This window comes from Callithrix jacchus, chromosome 12 (genome assembly GCF_049354715.1).
Source record: "Callithrix jacchus isolate 240 chromosome 12, calJac240_pri, whole genome shotgun sequence".
Lineage (NCBI taxonomy): Eukaryota > Metazoa > Chordata > Mammalia > Primates > Cebidae > Callithrix > Callithrix jacchus.
The window spans coordinates 7,270,828-7,297,033 of NC_133513.1; the positions used below are offsets into that span (position 1 = coordinate 7,270,828).

At 46.5% G+C, this 26,206-nt stretch overlaps 1 protein-coding gene across 9 annotated transcripts in view; it reads left to right on the forward strand.

Annotated features, from left to right (window-relative positions):
* Nucleotides 1-26,206, forward strand: part of ALG1 (ALG1 chitobiosyldiphosphodolichol beta-mannosyltransferase) — a 148,855-nt gene that overhangs the window by 68,389 nt on the left and 54,260 nt on the right. For 3 of the 9 annotated variants that reach the window (XR_013524570.1, XR_013524567.1, XR_013524574.1), the window contains 4 exons: nucleotides 4,351-4,476; nucleotides 7,610-7,790; nucleotides 18,136-18,432; nucleotides 23,085-23,245. The gene's annotated coding sequence lies outside the window, so the exon portion shown is untranslated. Of the gene's footprint in view, nucleotides 1-4,350; nucleotides 4,477-6,378; nucleotides 6,618-7,609; nucleotides 7,791-18,135; nucleotides 18,433-23,084; nucleotides 23,246-26,206 lie in introns of those variants that run through there. The other 6 variants (XR_013524573.1, XR_013524571.1, XR_013524568.1 and 3 more) reach the window with 5 other exon arrangements.

Below are 26,206 nucleotides of genomic sequence, written 5' to 3' on the forward strand. Positions count from 1 at the left end.
CTAACCGGTCCTCAATCACTTTGCAATAAAAACTCAGATTGTGAAAATGTTCATTGTCATTACCATTGATGGAGCAGTAAGTACAGAGTTCTGGGGACAGAAGAAATTGAGAGATTTAAACTAGCAGAATGAGCTGCTCACCCTCAGAATTGCTTTTAATCTTGGCGAGAATGAGGGGAATTTCGACGAGTTCAGGGGGACTGTGGGGAGCGGGGCTCGGAGGTGGCTGTTTGCATGTGTGGTCAGCAAATCCATTGGGGGTCCTTGTACTGCGGGCAGCCCCACAGATGGAGGTGGGATTTCCGTGGCCTGAGTACTGGGTTATCAGACTGCAAACCCCTATTCTCAAGACATGATGGCCCAGGCTGGTGCAGGAGATCTGTTGCAGTGTGTCAGCCTTTCTTCCATCGCTCCTCTCCAATGACAGTGTCCGATTTTCTGGTCCCCCCATGATCTTCCATCGCTCCTCTCCAATGACAGTGTCCGAGTTCTGGTCCCCCCATGATATGTGTGGGGCTGGCTTCTTCCCACCCTGATCTGGAGGTGGGGCATGTGCTCCCAGCTGGATGTCAGTATCCTTCTGTCACCCTGGCCACAGTTGTTGGGTCTGAGAAGCAAATTAGCCCAAGGAGAGACGACCTTGGGAATTTCATGTTCATGCTTAAGAAAGTAAAATGGAAAGAGGGTGAGAGGCGGAGGGAGACGGTCATTCTGACGGTATAGTTTGGGGACCTGGATGTAGCCCTATCAACTGTGTGCCAAATGACTAGTCTTTTTTTTTCTTTTGAGACGGAGTTTTGTTCTTGTTACCCAGGCTGGAGTGCAATGGTGCGATCTCGGCTCACCGCAACCTCCGCCTCCTGGGTTCAGGCAATTCTCCTGCCTCAGCTTCCTGAGTAGCTGGTATTATAGGCATGCGCCACCATGCCCAGCTAATTTTTTAAAATTTATTTTTAGTAGAGACGGGGTTTCACCATGTTGACCAGGATGGTCTCGATCTCTTGACCTCGTGATCCGCCCGCCTTGGCCTCCCAAAGTGCTGGGATTACAGGCTTGATCTTTTTTAATTTAAGTACTTTCTGAAGACAAAGTGTTGCTATGTTGCCTAGGCTGGTTTTGAGAAGCTCCTTATGCGGGGATGCTTTTACTGCTTTGCTTCCTTTCTAGGACAGCTCAGGGAGTCAGAAGACGAGGGAGATTACTTTTTTTTTTCCTTTTTTAGACAGGGTCTTACTCTGTTGTCTAGGCTGGAGTGCCATGGTTCAGTCACAGCTCACCAGAGCCTTGACTTTCTGGGCTCAAGTGACCCTCCTGCTTCAGCCTCCTGAGTAGCTGGGACTATACCACCATGCCCAACTAATTAATTTTTTTTTCTTTTTTAGAAATGAGATCTCACTATGTCGCCCAGGCTGGTCTCAAACTCCTGGGTTCAAGTGATCACCCTGCCTTAGGCCCCCAAACTATTAGGATTACAGGTATAAGCCCCCACACCCAGCCAAGGCAGTGTTCTTATGCACCTGGTATCCCCCCAGGCCCTGAGCAGGGATCCTCCTGCCTCGGCCTCCCAGAGTGCTGGGATATCAGGTGTGAAGCACCGTGTGAGGCCCACATAGTATTCTTATGTGTTAAATGGAGTCCCCCTCAAAAGATGTTGAAATCCTAAATCCGAGTTGCTCAGAATGTGACCTCATTTAGAAATAGGGTTGTTGCAGGCTAGGCGTGGTAGCTCACACCTGTAATCCCAGCACTTTGGGAGGCAAAGATGGGTGGATCACCTGAGGTCGGGAGTTCAAAACTAGCTTGACCAACATGGAGAAACCCTGTCACTACTAACCCCGTCGCTACTGAAAATATAAAATTAGCATATTGTGGGGGCATGTGCCTGTAATCCCAGCTACTCGGGAGGCTGAGGCAGGAGAATTGCTTGAACCTGGGAAGTGGAGGTTGCAGTAGCTGAGATTGAGCCATTGCACTCCAGCGTGGGCAACGAGAGCGAAACTCCATCTCAAGAAAAAAAAAAAAAAGAAAAGAAAGAGGGTTATTGCAGATGCTATTGATTAGGATGAACTCATCCTGGAGTATGGAGGGCCCTAAGTCAATGACTGGTGTCCTTTTAAAAAGAGGAGAGGACATGCTCAGTCACAGGGATACAGGGAAGAAGGCCATGGATCGGACACAGGATTGGACTGGTGCATCTGCAGACCGAGGAACACAGAAGACTAGACTGCTGGCAGACCACAGGAAGCTGGGAAGAGGCAAGGAAGGACTCCCCAACATGTGCAGGAGGGTGTGTAGCCCTGCTGGCCACTAGAACCACAAGACAATCAGTTTCTGCTGTTTGAAGCCACCCAGCTTGTGGTCCTCGGTTGTGGCAGCCCTGGGGAATGAATGCAAGAACTTTTAAATGAACTCTCCTCTTCTCTCCATCTTCTAAATAATCATCGTTTCTGCCTAAGCAACAGCTAGGCTCTAATACGGATGTGATGACTCAGTTCGAAGTGGGGGAAGCCAGCCCTCATGTTCATCCAGCGCTCCTGCTGCGTTGGCCCTGGGCTCAGAGACTGGACCATCATTCTGGGGTCTTGCTGGAGATCTGAGCCCAGGCACTATTCTCCACTGTCTTTAAATAAAGGCTGGTGCTCCTCCAGGCATGTGAGCTCCACGGAGGATCTATCTGTGGAAGGCAGAATTCTGAGATGACCCTCCTAGGTTCTTGCCCTGGGTAAATGCCATGTGTAATCTCCTCTCCCCTGGCGTATGGGCAGGACCCCTGGCTTGCTTTTAATCTACACCTATGGAAAAGTTGAAGGGATTTGGCAGATGTAACTAAGCCCCTAATCCATTCACTCTGAGTTAATTAAAAGGGTGATGAGTCAAGAGTGGCCTGATGTCACCAGGTTAGATCTTCAGTGAGAGTCTGGAGGAAAAAGAATCCCTCCTGCTGTTTTTTTTGGGTTTACTTTTGTTTATTTATTTATTTTTGGAGTCTCACTCTGTCACCCAGGCTGGAGTACAGTGGCATGATCTCGGTTCTCAGCAACCTCCACCTCCTGGGTTCAAGTTCTCCTGCCTCAGCCTCCCAAGTAGCTGAGATTCCAGGCGTGTGTCATCATGCCTGGCTAATTTTTGTATTTTTGGTAGAGATGGGGCTTTACCATGTTGGCCAGGCTGCTCTTGAACTCCTGACCTCAGATGATCCACCTGCCTCAGCCTCCCAAAGTGCTGGGATTACAGGTGTGAGCCACTGTTCCTGGCTGGTTTGGAAGAAGCCAGCTGCCTGAGTTCCACGGTTGCATGGAAATAAATTCTGCCAACAACGATGTCAGGCTGGGAGAAGACCCCCAGCCTCAGATCAGACCCTAATCCCAGCCGACACCTTAATCTCATTTCCCTGTGAGAACCTGAGCAGAGGATCCAGCTAAAGCTGCACCCCCAGACTCCTGACCTACAGGAAAGGAGAGGTAATAGATGGGTGTTTTAAGCTGCTAAATTTGTGCTAATTTGTTACACAGCTTAGAAAATGAGTACATCATTCCATTTTAAAAAAATAGGCTAACCATGAGCTAATCACACCATTCAATTTTTTTTTGAGACAGAATCTCACTCTGTCTTCCAGGCTGGAGTGCAATGGCACAATATTGGCTCACTGCAAACTCTGCCTCCTGGGTTCTAGTGATTCTTGTGCCTCAGCCCCCCAAGTAGCTGGGACTACAGGCATGTACCACCACACCCAGCTAATTTTTGTATTTTTAGTAGTGATAGGGTTTCACCATGTTGGCCAGGCTGGTCTTGAACTCCTGACCTCAGGTGATCTGTCTGCCTCAGCTTCCCAAAGTGCTGGGATTACAGACGTAAGCCACCATGCCTGGCTGGACACATCATTCAATTTTAAGGAACTTACAGGTGCTGTGGTCAAGCCCGTCTTGTGTGGCATGGAGATGGGGAGAGATGGGTAGGGGGATGACTCAGTGGGGTCATGGAGCCACGTCGGGGCATGAAGCCAGGTGGGAAGAAGAAAAGTGTCTTGAAGTAAGGCCCTTCGGATAAGGGAGAAGCTTGATCAATATGCAGACTTGCACGGTCCTTCAGTCCTGGGGATACTGGAGGAGAGACAGGTCTTGCCTTGTATTAGAGAGTTACAATTCCAGGTGGAGTTCCTACTTCCACCTTCTTGCAGGTGCGGCTGGGGGGCAAATACTTGGAGGAGAAGCAAACACCCTTTGTAAGCTTGTGAAAAGTTTCTGGAGTGGAGAGATGAGGTAGATATTTGGAGTCAACAGCCACTGTTTTAAAAAATCTTCCCTCGTTTAGCCTTTCCCTCATTCAAACAGCTGCCCTCCTTGCTTCCAGGAAAGCATCTTGGGCCTCCTTGATTCCAGGAAAGAATGTCCTGGAGGAAATCAGAGACTCGCCCTGGCTTGGAGCTTCACAAGCGCAGCCCTTTCCAGGAGCCATGGAGGGGTCGGGGGATACCGGGTGAGTAAGAACACAGTCTTGGCTGGGCGTGGGGACTTACACTTGTAATCCTAACACTTCGGGAGGCCAAGGCAAGAGGATCACTTGAGCCCAGGGGTTTGAGACTAGCCTGAGTAACATAGTGAGACTGCATTTCTGAAAAATAAAAATAAAAAAATAAAAATTAGTTGGGTGTGGTGGTGCATACCTGTAATCTCAGCTATTCGGGAGGCTGAGGCAAGGAGGATTGCTTGAGCCCAGAAGATCAAGGCTGTGGTGAGCTGTGGTCACACCACTGCACTCTAGCCTGGGCAGGAGAACAAGACCCTGTCTCCAAAACAACATCAACAACATGACAACAGTCATATCCCTTGTCTTCTGATTCCCTGAGCTGTCAGAGAAAGGAAATGAAACAGGGAAAGCATCCCCTCAAAAGGGACGTTTTATCTTTCTCCCTGGACTGAGCTACAGAGAAAAGGAAGTCATCCCCACAGAAAGATCTATGGTTTCAGAGAGTGGAAGGGCCCTGAGCCCCATGTCATGGGACGAGCCCTTGGAAGATGGCATGATTCCCAAGACACATGAGTTCTATAGTTTGCCACCATTACCATTGCCTGGACCAAAGCAGATGCTCAAACAGTATCCCCTAGTGAAAGAAGGAGTACAGCATCAGCCCTCTCAAAGAACTCTCCAGGAAGACTTTTCTTCTGTCATCAGCAGGGAAAGCTGATGAGGGTCGTGTGATCCTATCTCCGGGGTGAGGTCTGAGTTGTCTGTACAGCGCACCTCCACAGGCACGTGGCGGGTCCCATTGGCTCAGTTTTTCAGAGATGCCATGTGCCACAGGGAGGAACTGGGCAGTGAAGTCAGCTCTCTGTCTTAGGGAGTCTCTCCCAGAAGGGCTCTTGTGTCAGGATGATTGTCGTCTGCCTGCTTTGTTTCCTGCTTGGGACTACCAGGCTCCTGGTACCCCCGGGGCTCTGTCTAGGCAGCTTGGAAGGCTGTCTATGTGACCTCTTGGACTCGAACCCTAACTGGACCTGTGCATGGCACTGCAGCCCAGATGTGAAACAGGAATCGCCCCTCCTCATCACCAATCTTCCTCCTTTTAAACTGCTGAGAGGTGTTCCAGAGAACACCCGTTAATAAGTCGCTGGGCTGCGGGAGCCCCTTTATCATAGTTTATGTCCAGCCTACCCCCTGGAATCTGATGAGGTCTTTGGGTGCTGGCAGTACCAATTTTTATCCATTATTTTTTCTATTATGGATAATTCCTTTCCACATTGGAGTCAGACAGAGGTCGGCTTGAGCCCAGCCTCATGAAGACAAATGCCAGCGTTTTTGCTGGGTCCCGGGTGCCCTCTGTTTCATTAAAGCCACATATTCGGGATATATATCTGTTGCCTGGAAGCTTGGAGCTGGGTGAAATTCAAAAGGGTTTGGAATGATTACTTAATTAGAACCAAAGCCACACGAGGGCTGAGGCTGGCTGCAGGGGCAGGGATGGATGACCCGGTTGCTGGAACCATCCAGGGCTGTGTTCGAATCCTGCCCTGCCTCTCGGCACCTGTGTGACCTCAGCCTCTGATTTCTCACCTGTAAGGAAGGAACCTGCCTGACGAGCTATTAGTGCTAAGAGAATTGAAGGGGCTGATGATTGCAGTACCTGCTGGACATTTTTTGAAGCCAGGTACTGGGTTCAACATGGTGTATAGTTATCTCAAGTTCTCAGCTGAGGGTGAATTTTCCCTCCAGCAGACACTTGGCAGCATCTGGAGATATTTTTGGTTGTCACAGTGGGAGCAGGGGTTCCTGCCAGCAGTCACAGAACAGAAGCGAGAAAAGACCGACAGGGTCACAGCAGAGGGGTTCTTCTCCCTCGGTTATTTCCAGGATCTCAGGCCTCAGGCCTACTTTCCACAGGTGCTGGATGCGAGGTACTACAACTCCTTTATCATGAGGAGAGGCTCCTGCTCCAAGCCTGCCATACAACGTGTGCCCTTTCAGGTAGGGATGCAACCACCTGGGTCTTTGGTTCTTGCCCTGGCCTGGCTGTTTTCCCATGTACTGCTTCTGTTCTGTGACTGCTCTAGGCATTCCTCCTACTACAAACTACTATATGGTTATATGGAAGGATTATATAAATCATCACCAAATGTGTCAGTACAGCTCCTACTACAATACCCATATGATTATATAGGAAGAGTATATAGAACTAAGTATGCTAGATAGAAGTATTAAGTTTGATTATATAAGCTAGATATATGTAAGCAGTAAGTTATACTTCAGACACTAATTCTATAAACTAATATGTGATTACATATGAAGGATTATATAAAGGAAATAGCTGAGTAATAACACTATAAACTAAGATATTCTTCAGGTGTGAATTGTGCCTGGGGTCTGGACAGTCCTCCTTCCTCAGTGCCCCTGGGGGTGTTACCCACATTAAGATATCATCAATGGATTTCCAGTAACAAGAAGCGGAAAGACATGACCGAGTGCCCAGGTGTTCAGGCGAAGTTTAGGGAACGTCTTGTCTTCACGTGGTTGGCTATGAGACCGAGATGAGATAACCCAATCTCCCCCCGTTGAAATTGCCTGAGAATTCCGTTCCAGGTATTTGCGTAGGTTGATTGTTTCAGTGGGGGTTAGGGGGTGGGGTGGGTGAGGAGGTGAGATGTCGGGGGAGTTCTATTTAGTATTTGCACAACTTGGCTTTCCTTTTAATTAGTGTGGCGTTTTGCTGCATGAGGGAATTTCATAGGATTTTGTGATGAATATGCAGTACAGCGTTTTGAATGCTGCCAGGCCGAGGGTCATGTCTCATTATCTGTGACAACCTGCGGGAGGTGGGGTCCCATAACACTCCAAGCCTCTGTTGTGTATTCCATGGGGTTGTGAGGTTCAGATGAAATATGGCAGGAATGGTTACTGCTCATGGGATTTCCGTGTACTCTCCCATATCCCCAAGACCCCCAGTAGTTAGATGGATCAATGCCAGGTCCAAGGCTCTCTAAGTGGAAGTCACTGACCTCACCTCTAGTCTGCAGCTTTTGAGGGCTGGTGAATGACCATCTCATTCTCTCATCTCCCAGTGCAGTAACTACAGAAGAAGCCTTGCATTAAGATGATAGAATTTCCATCATTCTAGGTCTTTGAGAGGCCATATGGAGCACACCATACCCAGCCAACCCACTGTGGACATGGAATGTAAGAAACCAACTTTGGTCGCTAGGCTGCTGAGACTCTGGGGTTCATTTGTTACTGTGGCACAACCTAGTCCATCCTGACACATGCAGCGTGCAAAGCACTTATGTGGATCCTTAGAAATGGTAAGTGCTCTGCAGTGTTAGTTACTTTTGGTGGGAAGATAGATTGCCACTGAAAGTTTTGTTATCTGATCTCATGATGCCAATGTTGCTATTTTGTAATTAGATAAATTGGACTTGGATCTCCTTCCAGCATGTGGGAGAGACAGATGACTGAGAGAAAATAAAGCACTCTTATCTTCAGTTTGTGTCCTTGGATACCCTTGGTGGCAATGAACAACGTAGGCTCCTCTGAGAAAGCTGGGCCTAAAGGAGAATGGGAGGTGACACCAGGATTGGGAATGTCCAAGGCCCCAGGCGTTCCCTGTTCTGGAGATAACTCTGAGTCCTTGTTGGAAAGCTTCTCCAAGGGAACATGAATGCTTTTACATCAGTTTGGCTCTTTGAGAATTAAAAAACATTTTTTTAATCCAGTAGCTTTTGGGGTACAGTTGGGCTGTTTGAGAATTGCATACTAATTGGTTAGGTTGTTTAGGGGTCATCCGTACACATCTCTACGTTCCTGAAATACAGTAGAAATAGCCAGCAGTCATGCCACAGTCTAGCATGACCACTAAAACATCCCCAAATGTAACTCTGGATGTGATCAGCCAGGTTTAGTGGAGGTGGCTGGCTAGAGAGTATTAAATTCATATTGTCACTGCGGTGATTACTGTCACAACATTGTGGCACATCTTGGTCTTCTTTTGGTGAGTTGCAGTTTGAAAGGAATAAATCTATTCTTTTTTCTTTTCTTTCTTTCTTTTTTTTTTTTTTGAGTCTCACTTTGTCACTCAGCTGGAGTGCAGTGGTGACAGCTCACTGTAACCTCCGCCTCCCAGATTCAAATGCTTCTCCCGCTTCAGCCTCCCGAGTAGCTGGGATTACAGGTGCCTGCTACCACACCCAGCTAATTTTTGTATCTTTAGTAGAGACTGGGTTTCACCATGTTAACCAGGCTGGTCTTGAACTCGTGACTTCAGGAGATCCACCTGCCTAGGCCTTCCAAAGTGCTGGGATTATAGGCGTGAACCACCATGCCTGGCCCCATTATTCGTTTAACAAATCTATTGAGTACTTTGGGTGGGGTGGAGGATGAACTGCAGGGGAGAGAGGAAATCTCTTCCTGCCACTATGTTTTCAAGCTGACCTAGTCCTCCACTGTGGGACATGCAGGCTTGTGGGTCTCAGAGCTTCAGAAGCAACTCGCGAGCACATCATCCTGACCCAGTTTCTACGGAAGAATACGTCAGTCTAGCACTGCCTTCTCTGACTTCCCTTCTTTTGGATGGCTGATCTATCAGTCATGGAGAGCCCTTATGAAAGTGCAGTGTGTTTTGTGAAACTTGATGTTGATCAAAGAATACCATTAAACTTTATTAAGAAATCTACATATTTGGCCAGGTGCGGTGGCTCACGCTTGTAATCCCAGCACTTTGGGAGGCTGAGGTGGGCAGATCACGAGGTCAGGAGTTTGAGACCAGTCTGGCCAACACAGTGGAAACCCTATCTCTATTAAAAATACAAAAATTAGCTGGGCTTGGTGGTGGGTACCTCTAATCCCAGCTACTCAGGAGGTTGAGGCAGGAGAATCACTTGAACCCAGGAGGTGGAGGATGCAGTGAGCTGAGATTGCGCCACTGTACTCCAGCCTGGGTGGCAGAGCTAGACTCTGTCTCTAAATAAATAAATAAATAAACATATTTATGACATAGGAAGTTGGGTGGAGGTGGGGAAATTCCCAAATAAATTTTAGGAATTATCTCAGAAGGGGGTAATAGTCAGAACTCTTGGTTGCCAGTGACAGAAACTCGTCTTGCTAATATGGAGTGGAAGAGGGATCATGTTTTCGTCTGTGCTCCACCCCAACCCCAAGCAGATCCTGAAAGAGGGACAGGATTGCAAGTGGTTTATTTAGGAGATGATTCCAGGGAACACCAATAGGGGAGTGAGAAGTGATTCATGAAAAGGCAGGAGGCCACACAGGGGCTTCAATGAGCAGATTACCACTCCAGGCAGCTAGGTCTTGACCCCACTGGGGACCTCTGGGAGATGATGTGGAATATATTTCAAAGTTGTTCCATCTTGTGGGGGCAAAGATATTGAAGCATTTGCACCCTGACTCCCATTCATCACTGGCTGAAGACTGTTCTCAGGGCATTAACTCTCTGGCTTTTCTTTTTTCTTTTTCTTTTTTAAAAAAAAAGAAACTCTAAGTTCTGGGGTACATGTGCAGAACGTGCAAGTGTGTTACACAGGTACACATGTGCCCTGGTGGTTTGCTGCATCCATCACCCCATCATCTACATTAGGTATTTGTCCTAAAGCCCCCAACCCCCAGACAGGCCCTGGTGTATGTTGTTCCCCTCCCTGTGTCCATGTGTTCTCATTGTTCACCTCCCACTTGTAAGTGAGAACATGCAGTGTTTGGTTTTCTGTTCTTGTGTCAGTTTGCTGAGAATGATGGCTTCTAGCTTCATCCATGTCCCTGCAAGGGATAGGAACTCATCCTTTTTTATGGCTGCATAGTATTCCATGGTGTATATATGCCACATTTTCTTTATCCAGTCTGTCATTGATGGGCATTTGGGTTGGTTTCCAGTCTTTGCAATTGTGAACAGTGCCACAATAAACATACGTGTGCATGTGTCTTTATAATAGAATAATTTATAATTCTTTGGGTATATACCCAGTAATGGGATTGCTGGGTCAAATGGTATTTCTATTTCTAGACCCTTGAGGAATTGCCACACTGTCTTCCACAATGTTCGAACTAATTTACACTGCCACCAACAGTGTAAACGCATTCCTGTTTTTCCTCATACTCTCCAGCATCTGTTGTCTCCTGATTTTTTTTAATGATTGCCATTCTAACTGGCATGAGATGGTATCTCATTGTGGTTTTGATTTGCATTTCTCTAATGACCAGTGATGATGAGCTTTTTTTCATATGTTTCTTGGCTGCATAAATGTCTGCTTTTGAGAAGTGTCTGTTCATGTCCTTCACCCACTTTTTGATGTTTTTTTTTCTTGTACATTTAAGTTCTTTGTAGATTCTAGATATTAGCCCTTTGTCAGATGAGTAGATTACAAAAATTTTCTCCCATTCTGTAGGTTACCTGTTTACTCTAATTATAATTTCTTTTGCTGTGCAGAAGGCTTTAGTTTAATTAGAGTCCATTTGTCTATTTTGGCCTTCGTTGCCATTGCTTTTGGTGTTTTAGTCATGAAGTCCTTGCCCATACCTATGTCCTGAATGGTATTGCTTAGGTTTTCTTCTAGGGTTTTTATGGTTTTAGGTCTTACATTTAAATCTTTAATCCATTGTAAGTTAATTTTTGTATAAGGTGTAAGGAAGGGATCCAGTTTCAGCTTTCTGCATATGGCTAGCCAGTTTTCCCAACACCATTTATTAAATAGGGAATCCTTTCTCCATTGCTTGTTTTTGTCAGGCTTGTCAGAGATCATATGGTTGCAAATATGTGGCATTATTTCTGAGGCCTCTGTTCTGTTCCATTGATCTGTATCTCTATTTTGGTACCAGTACCATGCTGTTTTGATTACTGCAGGTTTGTTGTATTGTTTGAAGTCAGGTAGCATGATGCCTCCAGCTTTGGTTTTTGCTTAGGATTGCCTTGGCTATGCGGGCTCTTTTTTGGTTCCATATGAAATTTAAGGTGTTTTTGTTTTTTTTTTTCCAATTCTGTGAAGAAAGTCAATGGTAGGTTGATAGGGATATCACTGAATCTATAAATTACTTTGGGCAGTATGGCCATTTTCACAATATTGATTCTTTCTAACCATGAGCATGGAATATTTTTCCATTTGTTTGTGTCCTCTCTTATTGCCTTGAGCAATGGTTTGTAGTTCTCCTTGAAGAGGTCCTTCACATCCTTTGTTAGTTGTGTTCCTAGGTATTTTATTCTTTTTGTAGCAGTTGTGAATGGGAGTTCACTCATGACTGGGCTTTCTGTTTGTTTGTTATTGGTGTATAAAAATACTTTGATTTTTGCACATTGATTTTTGTATCCTGAGACTTTGCTAAAGTTGCTTATCAGCTTAAGAAGATTTTGGGCTGAGATGATGGGCTCTCCTAAATATACAATTATGTCATCTGCCAATAGAGACAATTTTACTTCCTCTTTTCCTAATTGAATATCCTTTATTCATTTTTCTTGCCTGATTGCTTTGGTCAGAACTTCCAATACTGTGTTGAATAGGAGTGGTGAGAGAGGGCATCCTTGCCTTGTGCTTGTTTTCAAAGAGAATGCTTTCAGTTTTTGCCCATTCAGTATGATATTGGCTGTGGGTTTGCCTTAAATAGCCTTTATTATTTTGAGATAGTTCCATGGATACCTAGTTTATGGAAGGCTTTTAGCATAAAGAGCTGTTGAATTCTGTGGAAGGCCTTCTCTGCATCTATTGAGATAATCATGTGGTTTTTGTCTTTGGTTCTGTTTATGTGATGGATTATGTTTATAGATTTGTGTATGTTGGACCAGCCTTGCATCCCAGGGATGAAGCCAACTTGATCGTGATGGGTAAGTTTTTTGATGTGCTGTTGGATTTGGTTTGTCAGTATTTTATTAAGGATTTTCACATTGATGTTCATCAGGGATATTGGCCTGAAATTTTCTTTTTTAGTTGTGTCTCTGTCAGGTTTTGGTATCAGGAGGATGTTGGCCTCATAAAATGAGTCAGGGAGGATTCCCTCTTTTTGTATTGTTTGGAATAATTTCAGAAGAAATAGTATCAGCTCCTCTTTGTACCTCTGGCAGAATTTGGCTGTGAACCTGTCTGGTCCTGGACTTTTTTGGTTGGTAGCTACTAATTGCTGCCTCAATTTCAGACCTTGTTATTGGTCTATTCAGGGATTTGACTTCTTTCTGGTTTAGTCTTGGGAGGGTGTGAGTGTCCAGGAATTTGTTCATTTCTTCTAGATTTTCTGGTTTATTTGCATGGAGGTGTTTATAGTATTCTCTGATGGTAGTTTGTATTTCTGTGGAATTGGTGGTGATATCCCCTTTATCATTTTTTTACTGCATCTATTTGAGTCTTCTCTCTTTTCTTCTTTATTAGTCTGGCTAGTGGTCTACCTCTTTGGTTGATCTTTTAAAAAGACTAGCTCCTGGATTCATTGTTTTTTGAATGGTTTTTCTTGTTTCTGTCTTCTTCAGTTCTGCTCTGATCTTAGTTATTTCTTGTTTTCTGCTAGCTTTTGAATTTGTTGGCTCTTGCTATTCTAGTTCTTTTAATTGTGATGTTAGGCTGTCAGTTTTATATTTGAGAGGGAGTATCGCTCTGCCACCCAGGCTGGAGTCCAATGGCGCAATCTCTGCTCACAGCAACCTCTGACTCCCGGGTTCAAATGATTCTCTTGCCTCAGCCTCTGGAGTAGCTGGGATTACCAGCTCCTGCCACCATGCCCAGCTAATTTGTTATTTTTTAGTAGAGTCAGGATTTTAGTCATATTGGCCAGGCTAGTCTCAAACTCCTGACCTCAGGTGATCCACCCATCTCAGCCTCCCAAAGTGCTGGGATTATAGGCGTGATCCACCACACCCGGCCTCTCTGGCTTTTCTGACACACTTCATGACTGACTTTGAGGAAGTCCTCGGGGGAAAGTCTTGGTTGTATGCAGTAGCAAGCATGTCCTAGAATGATAAATATGAAGGGGTTTACCACCAGATCTCTCTCTATCTCTGGATGGAATTACCATCAGATCTCTCTCTCCATCTCTGACTCTAGCTTTGTCTCCATACTGGCTTAATTTCTTCTTCTTCTTCAGGCCTTTTCTCCATAAGGTGAGAAATGGGGCCACAAAAGCTCCTGTATTTCTCACTTTATGCAGTTCCTGTTCCAGTTTGGGAAAATATTCAAGGGAAGAATTCTGATTGGTCAGTTTGGGCCAAATGCTCATCCCTGGACCAATCAACTGAGGCCAAAGGGGTGGAGTCATCTGAGAACATGGCAGCCCCCATGAGTGCCATGTGACTGGAGTAGGAAGTGTGAGTCTCCATAGAGGGGAAGGCTGCTAGGCTGAAAAGGCAATAGATGTCTGCAGTGAAAGCAACAGATTAGGAGATACATTCTGTTAAACCTGTTAATTTTTTTTTTTTTTTTTGAGATGGAGTTTTGCTCTTGTTACCCAGGCTGGAGTGCAATGGGCGATCTCGGCTCACTGCAACCTCAGCCTCCTGGGTTCAGGCAATTCTCCTGCCTCAGCCTCCCGAATAGCTGGGATTACAGGCATGCGCCACCATGCCCAGCTAATTTTTTGCATTTTTTTTAGTAGAGACGGGGTTTCACCGTGTTGACCAGGATGGTCTCGATCTCTTGACCTCGTGATCCACCCGTCTCGGCCTCCCAAAGTGCTGGGATTACAGGCTTGAGCCACCGAAAATCTTCAATATAAAGTTACATTGTGGTTCTCTCAGCATGGTTTAGCAGAAAGGAAAAACCTACCCGGTGCATATTTCCTGTGCACAGGCTGCTGCTATGAATTCAAATTCTTAAATTGCAAAGATGAATTACAATGTTTCTCAAGAGACATAAGCTCTGTTAGAATGTGCTTATAATGAGGCTGAAGTTAAGTAAGAAGAGAACTGGTGTTTAGGACACTCTACTTTTCTTCTGTGGAGTACTGTCAAGTTTAGGTTCTGACTGGAAGTAGATGCACCTCAGGGGAGGGTTGCATGTAAAGGGCTGTGTGTGTGTGTGTGTGTGTGTGTGTTAGTTTCCAAAGATGGGTGCAACATCCTATAAATGCTCATGCAGTGTAATTGAACCAATCTTTCCATAACGAGGTAGAGTTTATTTTCCTCTCCATGAATCTGGGCTACCTATGACTTGCTTTGCTCAATGGAATGCTGCCAAAGTGATGGTGACCAACTTCTAGCTGTGAAAGGAAAATGAACCTCAGAGCCCCAAGATCACTAAGCTAGGCTGGGCTCCGGAGCTCACACCTGTAATCCCAGCAATTTGGGAGGCTGAGGCGGGCAGATCACTTGAGGTCAGGAAGACCAGCGTGGCCAACCTGTCAAAACCTCTACTAAAAAATACAAAACTTAGCCAGACATGGTGGCAGGTGCCTGTATTCTCAGCTACTCAGGAGGCTGAGGCAGGGAAAATTGCTTGAACCCAGGAGGTGGAGGTTGCAGTGAGGTAAGATCATGCCCCTGCACTCCAGCCTGGGCAACAGAGGGAGACTCCATCGCAAATAAAAATAAAAATAAATAAAATTACTAAGCTAAAGAGAAATGTCAAGATGGGAACTGCTTAGGGCAGACCTGCCTCTCATTCTATTCAAAGACACTCCTTTGCTCACTCAGATAAATGCATATCTGATTGCTTCATTTGAAGAGGCTAATCAAAAACTGAAAAGAGTACAACCATTTGTCTCTTATCTATCTGTGACCTGGAAGCCCCCTCCCCACTTCAAGTTGTCCCACCTTTACCTGGAGTTGTCCCACCTTTCCAGACTGTACCAATGTACATCTTACAGATACTGATTGATGTGTCATGTCTTTCTAAGATGACCACGCTATGCCCCTACCATCTTGGGCACATGCCGTCAGGACTTCCTGAGGTTGCGTCACAGGCGTGGGTCCTTAACCTTGGCAAAATGAACTTTCTGAATTAACTGAGACTTGTCTCAGATTTTTGGGGTTCATATAGTCTTAGGCCTTGAGAGCCCTCTCATGGTTTCCATATTTTTGCCCTCTTTGATCCTGGCACCATGCAAGCCTTGGCTGTCCTGCTTAAAAGGCCATTTGGAGAGGGGCTCTGTAGGGTGAGAGGCCACATGGAGGAGAACAAGTTTCCTCTACTGACAGCCAGCAGCAACTGCCAGGAACATGCGTGAGGCTATTCTGGATGTTCCGCCCAGCTGGCCCTCCAGCTGCTGGTGGCCACACAAGTGAGCTCCGGTGAAACCATCCAGGAAGTCCCCATGCAACTCATAGGATCATGAGCAATAATGAATTGTTGTGATTTAAAGCTTCTAATTTTAGGGTGCGATAGGTAACTGAAATAGCTCACAAGGATGTGAAGCTGTAGAGGGTGCATTTTCCACCTGCTGAAGCTTCTCTTTTTACTTTTTTGAAATGGAGTCTCGCTCTGTTGCCAGGCTGGAGCGCAATGGCACTATTTTGGCTCACTCTAACCTCTGCCTCCCAGGTTTAGCCGCGTGCCACCGTGCCCGGCTAATTTTTGTATGTTTAGTAGAGACAGGGTGTCACCATATTGGCCAGGCTGGTCTTGAACTCCTGACTCCATGATCCGCCCACCTCGGCCTCCCAAAGTGCTGGGATTACAGACATAAGCCACCGTGCCTGCCTGAAGCTTCTCACTTCCCAGGATCCAGTCCAGATCAGACTCCTGTTCGCAGTGCCCTTGTTGGAAATTGCAATGAGGTTTTCATGGATTGGACCATCTCAGGGGAATCCCAAAACTCAGAAACTATTTTCTTTCTTAGAATCTTCCACACAGCGTTGAGCCTTAGGAATTCCTCAGAAGGATCTGGAATGAAACAATTTTTTTGAAAAGGTATTTGTATAGCTTCACTTCAGCAAGATTCATGGTGGGTGTTAGACTCAGCACTGGTGTTAGGCCAAACCATGTTTTCAAAGACTCATCTGGCCTCAAGGTTGGCAGGATGAGAGTGGCCTCCCAGGATCTATGACAACTTTGGAAGAGTTGCTTAAACTGGCATGTACCCAGGTCTCTTTGAGCTAGTATGATATTCCGTTGATTCAAAGACTGCTGCATCACATCTCCTTCAAATACCCCTGAAGCATTGACAAAATACGGCTTTTACTGAGGATTTCAGGAGGACATAAATGAAGAGATTGTAGGGTACCAGAACTTCCATCTTTGCTAAAGACCCTCAACCAGTGGTCATGCCACTCTGCCTGGCCATGTAATTTCTTTTCCTAGCTTTCTCTAGCAGCAGCCTTCTGTGGAAACTCACTCTGCCTTTCAAAACCCCTTCACCTTGTACCCTTCTTTAGCAAAATCTTTAGCTAAACAGGCATGCCTTTGGGGGAACTTATCCACATGCCATTTAAGGATATTTCCAGCAACATCATCTTCACTACCCAAATCTTCATGCCAAATACATTGAATTCCTTTCTTAACAACAGACACTTGAATACAGCCCTGTGTCCCTCTCTGCTCCTTCCTGCCTTCCTCCTCTCCTCTTCCTTTTCAAGAGCAGGGTTTGCAAATTTTCCTTGGAAGCTCCGGATAGTATTTTAAACTCAGTGGCCCATACAGTCTCTTGTAGTAGTTACGTGACTCTGCCACCCATAGTGTGAAAGCAGCTGAGATAGTCTGACTATGTGTCCCCGCCCAAATCTCACAGTGAAATGTAATCCCCAGTGTTGGAGGTGGGGCCTGGTGGGAAGAGATTGGATCATGGAGGTGGATTTCTCATGAATGATTTAGCATCATCCCCTTGGTGCTGTCCTTGCAATAGTGAGTGAGTTATTGCAAGATCTGGTTGTTTAAAAGTGTGTAGCTCCTCCCTCCTCATTCTCTTGTTCCTGCTCCAGCCATGTGAGATGCCTGCTCCCTCGTTACCTTCTGCCATGATTGTAAGTTTCCTGAGACCTCCCCAGAAACTGTGATCCAATAAAACCTCCCCTTTCTCTCTTTTTTCCTTTCTCTCTTTCTTTCTTTCTTCCTTTCTCTCTTTCTTTCCTTTCTTTCTTTCTCCTTTCTCTCTCTTCCTTCCTTCCTTCCTTTCTTTCTTTTTCTTTCTCTCTTTCTCTCTCTCTCTTTCTTTCTTTCTATCTTTCTTTCTTTCTCTTTCCTCTCTCTCTCTCCCTTTCCCTTTCCTTTCTTTTCCTTTCATTGGACTTTTGCTCTGTCACCTGGGCTGGAGTGCAGTGGCATTATCTCAGCTCACTGCAACCTCTGCCTCCTGGGTTCAAGTGATTCTCCTGCCTCAGACTCCCAAGTAGCTAGGATTACAGTTGTCTGCCATCACACCTGGCTAATTTTGGTATTTTTAAATAAAGACAGGGTTTCGCCATGTTAGCCAGTCTGGTCTCAAACTCCTGACCTCAGGTGATCCACCTGCCTCAGCCGCCAAAAGTGCTGGGATGACAAGTGCCTGCTACCACACTCAGCTATTTTTGTATTTTTAGTAGAGACGTGTTTTCATTATGTTGCCCAGACTGGTCTCAAACTCCTTACCTCAAGTGATCTGCCCGCCTCAGCCTCTCAAAGTGCTGAGATTACAGTTGTGAGCCACTGCAACTGGCCTCTAGTTTTTGTTTGTTTTCACCATTGTTTATTTGGTGTGACTTTCGTGGTCGCCATTTTCTGAATGCCTGTCATTTTTGTCCGTCTCTCTCATCTGCAGTCCTTAGAGTCAGATGCACCCCTCTGCAGGTGCAGTGGGGTAACACTCGCGTGTGCTGCGTTTTGAGCAGGAGAAAGAGAGCGAGAGTGACCAGCACCCTTGGAAACTCTGATCTCCTGAGAACTTGGTGAATTCTCTGCAAAGGTTACAAACCTGTTAACCCACAGGCCAGCGAGAGAGAAGCCAGAAGCATGATCTGTTGAGCTTGGGTTTGATATCTGATGCACAGAGATCGCAGTTTTCCGATAAGAATTAGAGGGTGAAGACACAGCCTCGGAGAACAATTTCTATCCCCAGGTAAGGATTCAGGAGATAATTCTGCAAACAAAACTTCCCAAGAACTGAGATAGGAGAAATCACTGGTGTTAGAAGGGTGAAAAGGTCAGTAATTAAGGCTATGACTGTGCTGTGAGAGGCGAAAGAAGAAAATGAGACTGTCAGGCATGAATAATGAGAAATCTTTGATGGAATTAGCCGTGCAGAACAGATACGAAATGCATCCTCATTCCTCTCATAGTCAAAAGTTTTTGCTTAAGCTGGAAGAGGAAAAGAGAATCCCATTTCACCAAGTATAAAAGAGGGGATTTTAGAGACGGCCTCAGAAGAAAGAGATATGGGGGTTTCGTGAGAGTCACCAGAGGCTGAACCCTGTCTTGCATAACACAGGGATTGGGAGGAGGGGGATGGCATGAGACCAGGTACGTAGCCCAGTGCTGCTCTTGCTGCACTTTCTGCTCTCTCTGGAGTTGCCTCCTAGCTGAGCTCATCCATTTGCATAATTTTGGGTGCATTCCTCAGCTGATGAGTCCTGAACTTTTGTCTTGAGGCTAGACTTCTTCTTCAAACACCAGACTTAAACACTCAACTTGTTTTTTGATTTTTCCACTTGTCAACTCATGGACACCTCAACCTTGTCACATCCAAAGCCAAACTCATGGCTGGGAGTGGAAGGTGATGGGTGTAATCTCAGTACTGTGGGAGGCCCAGGTGGGAGGATCACTTGAGGCCAGGAGTTTGAAGCAGCCTGGAAAGCAATGAGACTCCATATCTACAGAATACAAACAAAGCAAAGTACAACAGAATTTGCCAGGCATGGTAATGTGCATCTGTAGTCCCACTGCCTGGGAGGCTGAGGCAGGAGGATCACTTGAGCCCAGGATTTTGAGGCTGCAAAGAGCTATGATTATACCACTCTACTCCAGCCTGGTCAACAGAGCCAGACCCTGTCTTAAAAAAAAACCCACAAAGCCAAACTCGATTTTTCCTCTTTCTCCATGAGCTCTTTCCGTGCCCTCTCTGTTCTATAAATGGGAGCACCCCCTGCTGAGCTGCTCAAGGTGGTCATAACTCATGTGTTGTGCTAACTCTGCTTTTGCCCTCTTCCCAATCAGCAAGTCCTGTAATTCTGAGCTTTATCTCAACTTGTCCACTCTCTCCATCTTCCCTTATCTTCACCCAGGACAGGGCTATCTCAGCTGGGCTACAGCGGCAGCCTCCTAACTGGTCTTGACTAGTCCTCTGCACCTGCTCTCCATGCTCAGCAATCCATTTCCCACCTGGTAGCTTCGGTGATCTTACAGTGTCCATCGAGTCTTATCCCTGCCTTTCCTGCCCATGGCATATAGAATAAAATTGAGACCCCGACTCTTCTGCCTGTTCCTGCTGCCTCTCCAGTCCTCTCCTTGGCCCACTCTAGCCACTCTGGCCTCCTTTTGGTTCCTTGGACTCTGAAGCCTTTCCCTGTCCTGTGGTCTTTGCATTTGCTACTCCAGCCTGGAATGATTTTCCTCTGCACCTCCCCAGACTGGCCTCTTACGTCCTTTAGGTCTCAGTTGAAACGGTGCTCCCACAGAGAGCTCTTTCCTGACCCCTTTATAAAGGGCCCCTCCCTGCTCTTCTCCACCTTCACCTCTTGTTACTCCTTTCGTGGACTTACTTGTTCTTTGTCTGTCTCCCTCCACGTCCCAGACACTCCTGGAGGGCAGAGCCGTGTCCGCTGGTTTTACTATTCGTTACCAGCACCCAGCACAGTGCCTGGCACAGAAGAGTTGCTCAATACACAAGTCCAGGATGAATGGATAAGTACAGGGATAGGCACTCTGAACTACAGATGAGCTGAAATACTTTGTGTTTTTCTTAGTCGAACACGTGTCACTGAGCCTGGGATAAATGACATGATGACCACACTTGCGTCTTGCCCGACGTTCTTTGCAATCACTGAAAGAGTCAGTTGTGCCGGTTTTGAAAGTTCTGTTTTCAACCTAATGATCTGTGTCTTTTAACTTCTGGCTGTTGGCTTTGTTTGAGTTTGTTAGCCTTACCGAGTGGCAGATACTGGTATTTGCTCTTCTGTTTAAATGTCGTGTACTTTAAAAGTGCCTTTGCTTTCGGTAAGAGACTCTAGTGAGGAGAGTCTAGTGGTCAGGATGATTTGGTTTCTGCTGCAGTAACAACAGTCCCCAAATCTCAGTGGCCCCATGCAGTGAGGCGTTTGTTTGTTTGTTTCTTAGCTTTTGAGACAGAGTCTCACTCTGTCACCCAGGCTAGAGTGTAGTGGTGCCATCTCGGCTCACTGCAACCTCTGCCTCCCAGGCTCAGGTGATTCTCCTGCCTCAGCCTCCTCAATAGCTGGGATTACAGACTTGCACCACTACTGCCTGGCTGATTTTTGTATTTTTAGTAGAGACGGGGTTTCACCATGTTGACCAGGATGGTCTTGATCTCTTGACCTTGTGATCCACCCGCCTCGGCCTCCCAAAGTGCTGGGATTACAGGCTTGAGCCACCGCTCCCGGCCAGCCTCATTTAAACACAGTTGCTCATTTGTGTTTTGAAGGTAATTGTAATCTATCAACCATCACAGAAGATATGTGCACTTCCAAGCTATAACTGAGTGTAATTTTTTTTTTTTTTTTTTGAGACAGAGTCTCACTCTGTTGCCCAGGCTGGACTGCTGTGGCATGATCTTGGCTCACTGCAACTTCTGCCTCCTGGGTTCAAGTGATTCTCATGCCTCAGCCTCCCAAAATGGTGGCATTACAAGATACCCACCACCATGCCTGGCTAATTTTTGTATTTGTAGTAGAGATGGGATTTCACTATGTAGGCCAGGCTGGTCTTGAACCCCTGACTGCAGGTGATCTGCCTCAGCCTCCCAAAGTGCTGGGATTACAGGTGAGATCCAGGCTGGTCTTGAACTCCTGACTGCAGGTGATCCGCCTCAGCCTCCCAAAGGGCTGGGATTACAGGCCAGATCCACTACACCCAGCCTTGAGCACAGTTTTTGATTCAGAAGGTCAGATTTAGGGTTTTAGAGGACAGTATGACATGCAGGTGAAAAGCAGAGCCTGGCTGTGAGTTTGCTTAGGTTCCTATGCTGTTTCTGTTGCTCTTTGGCTGTGTCACCTTGACCTTTGGCAAGTGTCTTTACTTTTCTATGTATCAGTTTCTTCATCAATAAGATGGAAAAAATAATCATTATTATAATATCTATTGCTGCGGGGATAGCCCGGTGATGGACACATAAGGACTCAAAATTCTATTATTAATTTTGGGGGTAGTTACTACATTTTGTCAAAATCAGGAGTTCAATACCTTGTATCACTGGGTTGGGATCTGTCCCTGAAGGAACAGACTTTTGAAGAGGAAGGGGTGGAGAGGGGGCAAAATTTTAGTGGGTTTTTTAAAGACTGTAGGTGTATGACTGGCCAGGCATGGTGGCTCACGCCTGTAATCCCAGCACTTTGGGAGGCTAAGGTGGGTGGATCATGAGGTCAGGAGTTCAAGACTCATCTGGCCAACATAGTGAAACCCTGTGTCTACTAAAAATACAAAAAATTGGCTGGTTGTGGTGGTGTGTGCCTGTAATGCTAGCTACTCAGGAGGCTGTGGCAGGAGAATCGTGTGAACCCAGGAGACACAGGTTGCCGTGAGCTGAGATTGTGCCACTGCACTCCAGCCTAGGCAATAGTGCAAGACTCCATCTCAAAAAAAAAAAAAAAGACTTTAGGTTTATGGGCCTGGGGCTGAATTATTCTAGTTGGGCCACCAAGTAGCAAGGTGGAGTTTGCTAAATTCTCACTTTCCTGGGCCTCAGACTCAGTTGTTCCAAATGGGGTTAAAAGCATCCCTCTTTCAGGGCTAAGATAAAGATGATTAGGAGGGAATGAAAGTAACTTCCATCGATGGCCCAAAGTGTTCATTTAACTTCTGTATTACTTTTATGTTGGTAGATAACTAGTGCAGACTGAACAGCTTAAAACGACACCCACTATGACCTGCTTTCTTTCTTTCTTTTTTTTTTTTTTTGCGACAGAGTTTCGCTCTTGTTACCCAGGCTGGTGTGGGTAACAAGATCTCAGCTCCCCGCAACCTCTGCCTCCTGGGTTCAGGCAATTCTCCTGCCTCAGCCTCCTGAGTAGCTGGGATTACAGGCACACGCCATCATGCCCAGCTAATTTTTTGTATTTTTAGTAGAGACGGGGTTTCACCATGTTGACCAGGATGGTCTCGATATTTTGACCTCGTGATTTACCCGCCTCGGCCTCCCAAAGTATGATCTGCTTTCATGGGCCAAGGGTCTGGGCAGGGTTTAACCAGGTCCTCTATCCAGGGTCCCACAATACTGCAACCAGAGTGTCATCTGGAGCTGGGGTCTCATCGGATGCTCAGTGTCTTCTTCCAAGCTTGTTCAGTTTGGGGGTTGAATTCAGTTTCTCGAAATTGTTGAACGAAGGCTCTCAGCTCCTAGAGCTGCCATCGCCAGAGCCAGCTCACAGCATGGCCATTCGTGTCTCATTAGAGGCTGAGGTTGAATGTCTGAAATTTCACCTTTAAAGGGCTCACCTGGTTAGGTCTGGCCCACCTAGGATAATCCTGCTTTGGATGAACTCAAAGTCAAGTGAGCAAACGTGCTTAACAAAGCACATGTGACCTTAATCACGTTTGCAGAATCCCCTCCCCTTTCTCAAGTAACCGGATCATAAACTCTGCACACACTCAAGAAGAGAAGGTGACTCAGGGAGCAGACGTAAGGGAGTGGTATCCTGGAATTCTACCCACCACAACTTTCATTCTCGAGGAACAGCAGGCCTGGGGAGAGATGGTCACAGGTGAGTGCAGCCCAAAGGTGGTAAGTGCCTGGTGCTGGGGCAGGAAGCAGGGGGCCGTGAAGCAAGTATGAAAAGCCTTGTCCATTTTATGCTTCTGTTGGGGCTGTGTGTTCGCAACTAGCCAAGACCAGGGTAAGACCAGGCGTGTGGCTGCTTTGCCCCTGCTTCTCCGGAGACAGTGCCTGTGGGCCCCCAGCACCCCAGCTTGAGACCCATCAGCTGTGAGTAGGAATCACCTGGTGCCACCATCAGAGAGACAGGGGAGCAGTCGGTGGTGGGAGTTACGGGAGCGGAACAATACCCAGTACGATTCTTCCAGTGACTGTGCAGACACAGGCAGGCAAAGGAAAACAAACCTCCAATAAAATCTACCCTAGGGAGAAAGTGAATTTTAAGGGGTGATTTTTGTTAGAATCTGCCAGCTGTTAGAGGCTCTGTGAAACAAAACGAGTGCTGTCTTGGTTCTGCAGAAGGAGGCCCAGGGAGGTTGCTGTGACGTGCTGAGAGTCAAATTACCGACCACTCGTGCAAGAAAATAGCCTCTTCTTATTTACAGGGCTGCTGGGTACACTTGATCACAAGCAAGATAGAAGTTAAGGTCGGCCAGAGACACAAAGCCCGAAGTCTCCTGGTCCCTTTCAGCAAAGCCTTGAGCATAACAGGGTCCCTCTCAGGGAGTGCGTGGAGAGGGTCACTATGAGGTTCTTTTCAGAGGGGCTGTGACAGATGCCCACAGCTGTCTTAATGGGACCGCAGTGGAGGAAATACTTGGGGAGGTCACACCCTCAGCAGTGAAGCTCCATTCTGCAGGTGCACTTTGCTCCCGGTACCTGTCAACATCTGCCCTGCAGAAGGGAAAGCAACCGCCTGTCTGTACATCATTGTCAGGCAGGACAGAGAAGAGCCCTCTTCGGGCAATCTAAAGGCCAGCGTCAGAGCATAAGCTGGAGCATTCGTTTGGATAGTGAGGATTCTTAGAATCCCTCTAATTCCAATAGGGGAGGGGGAGCTCTGGGCCAGCCTGGGTTTGGGATGATACGGATCAACCCACAGACAGTCAATGGGATACAGCTGAGAAGGAACCCTTTGTTCACACCTGAGGCTCAGTGGGCAGCTGGGGAGATGAACTGAAATGGAGAGTCAGTAAACAATGGTAAAAGACTGTGTGCCACTGAGCGTTGTTGATAAATGTTAATGAGACAGGAGCAGGCATTGAGATTGGGCAGTATTGATTACTAGCAGAAACAAAATGAGCTGAACGGTCCTTCACAATCTAAGCGATGACTGCATTGTGTTTTAAGTTATCTCTTTCCCCAGCGTGCATGCTAATAAATCTCAGGTGTGATATATGCTATTTTCTCCTTTCTTTCTTCTCCCCTTCCATCCATTCATTTTTCTGCTCATTTGTTCATTCATTCATTCCACAAATGTTTGAGTGCCTGCAGCATACCCACACAGAGCAAGGCATCAGAGTTCAACTGGGGCACAATTAGACACAGTTGTTTTCCTCTCCGTGTTTACGTACAGCTGTGCTAGGAGAGAGGCTTTAAAAGGTAATTTCAGTTGGGTGTGGAGGTGCCTCCCTGAGGTCTCGGCTACTTGGGAGGCTGAGGTGGGATGATCACTTGAGCTCAGGAGTTTGAGTCCAGTCTCTTAAAAAAATAAATAAAGCAGCTGGGCATAGTGGCTCACATCTGTAATCCCAGCACTTTGGGAGGCCAAGGCGGGTGGATCGCCTGAGGTCAGGAGTTCGAGACCAGCCTGACCAACAGGGAGAAACTCCATCTCTACTAAAGATACAAAGTTAGCCGGGGGTGGTGGCTCGTGCTTGTAATCCCAGCTACCTGAGGGGCTGAGGCAGGAGAATCACTTGAACCTGGTAGGTGGAGGTTGCAGTGAGCCAAGATTACACCATTGTACTCCAGCCTGGACAACAAGCGTGAAACTCTGTCTCAATAAATAAATAAATAAATAAATAAATAAGAGCAAGCAAGCAAGCAGTCTCAAGGTACGGAATTAGATGTGGCAAAAGACAAGGACCTCCTAGTGGGGTAGCGGGAAGGGAGGCTTCCCTGGGGAACTGATGGCTGGGCTAAGACTGAAGGATGAGCAGGAATTAGCTGGGGCCAGGAAGAAGACTGTCCCTTATGAGCCAAACAGTATCCCTGTGAAAGCAGTGGGGGGAAAGTAGGGCTTCTAGGGTTGTGGCATGGGCAGTGGGCAAGTGGGTGAGGGGCAGAGGGGAGAGAAAGAAATAAGGCTGGAGATAAGAGTGGTGGGATTGCTGTGGATTAAATGTGCCCCCTTGAGACACGTGTTCAAATCCTAATCCCTGTTCTCTTCCATGTGACCTTATTCAGGGTGTTTGCATATGTGCTGAAGTTAAGATGAGAACATATAATCCTAGCACTTTGGGAGGCCGAGGTGGGTGGATCACAAGGTCAAGAGATCGAGACTATCCTGGTCAACAAGGTGAAACCCCGTCTCTACTAAAAATACAAAAAATTAGCTGGGCATGGTGGCGCGTGCCTGTAATCCCAGCACTTTGGGAGGATGACGCAGGTGGATCGCGAGGTCAAGAGATCGAGACCATCCTGGTCAACATGGTGAAACCCCGTCTCTACTAAAAATACAAAAAATTAGCTGGGCATGGTGGCGCGTGCCTGTAATCCCAGCTACTCAGGAGGCTGAGGCAGGAGAATTGCCTGAACCCAGGAGGCGGAGGTTGCCGTGAGCCGAGATCGAGCCATTGCACTCCAGCCTGGGTAACAAGAGCGAAACTCCGTCTCAAAAAAAAAAAAAAAAAAAAAAAAAGATGAGATCATACTCATGTGAAACAAGTTCATGGATTGAGATAGCCCTAAATCTGATGATTGGTGCCTTTATAAGGCAAAGAAGAGGGAGATTTTTTTAAATTTAAATTTTGATTTCAATCGTTTTGGGTACAGGTTGCTTTTGGCT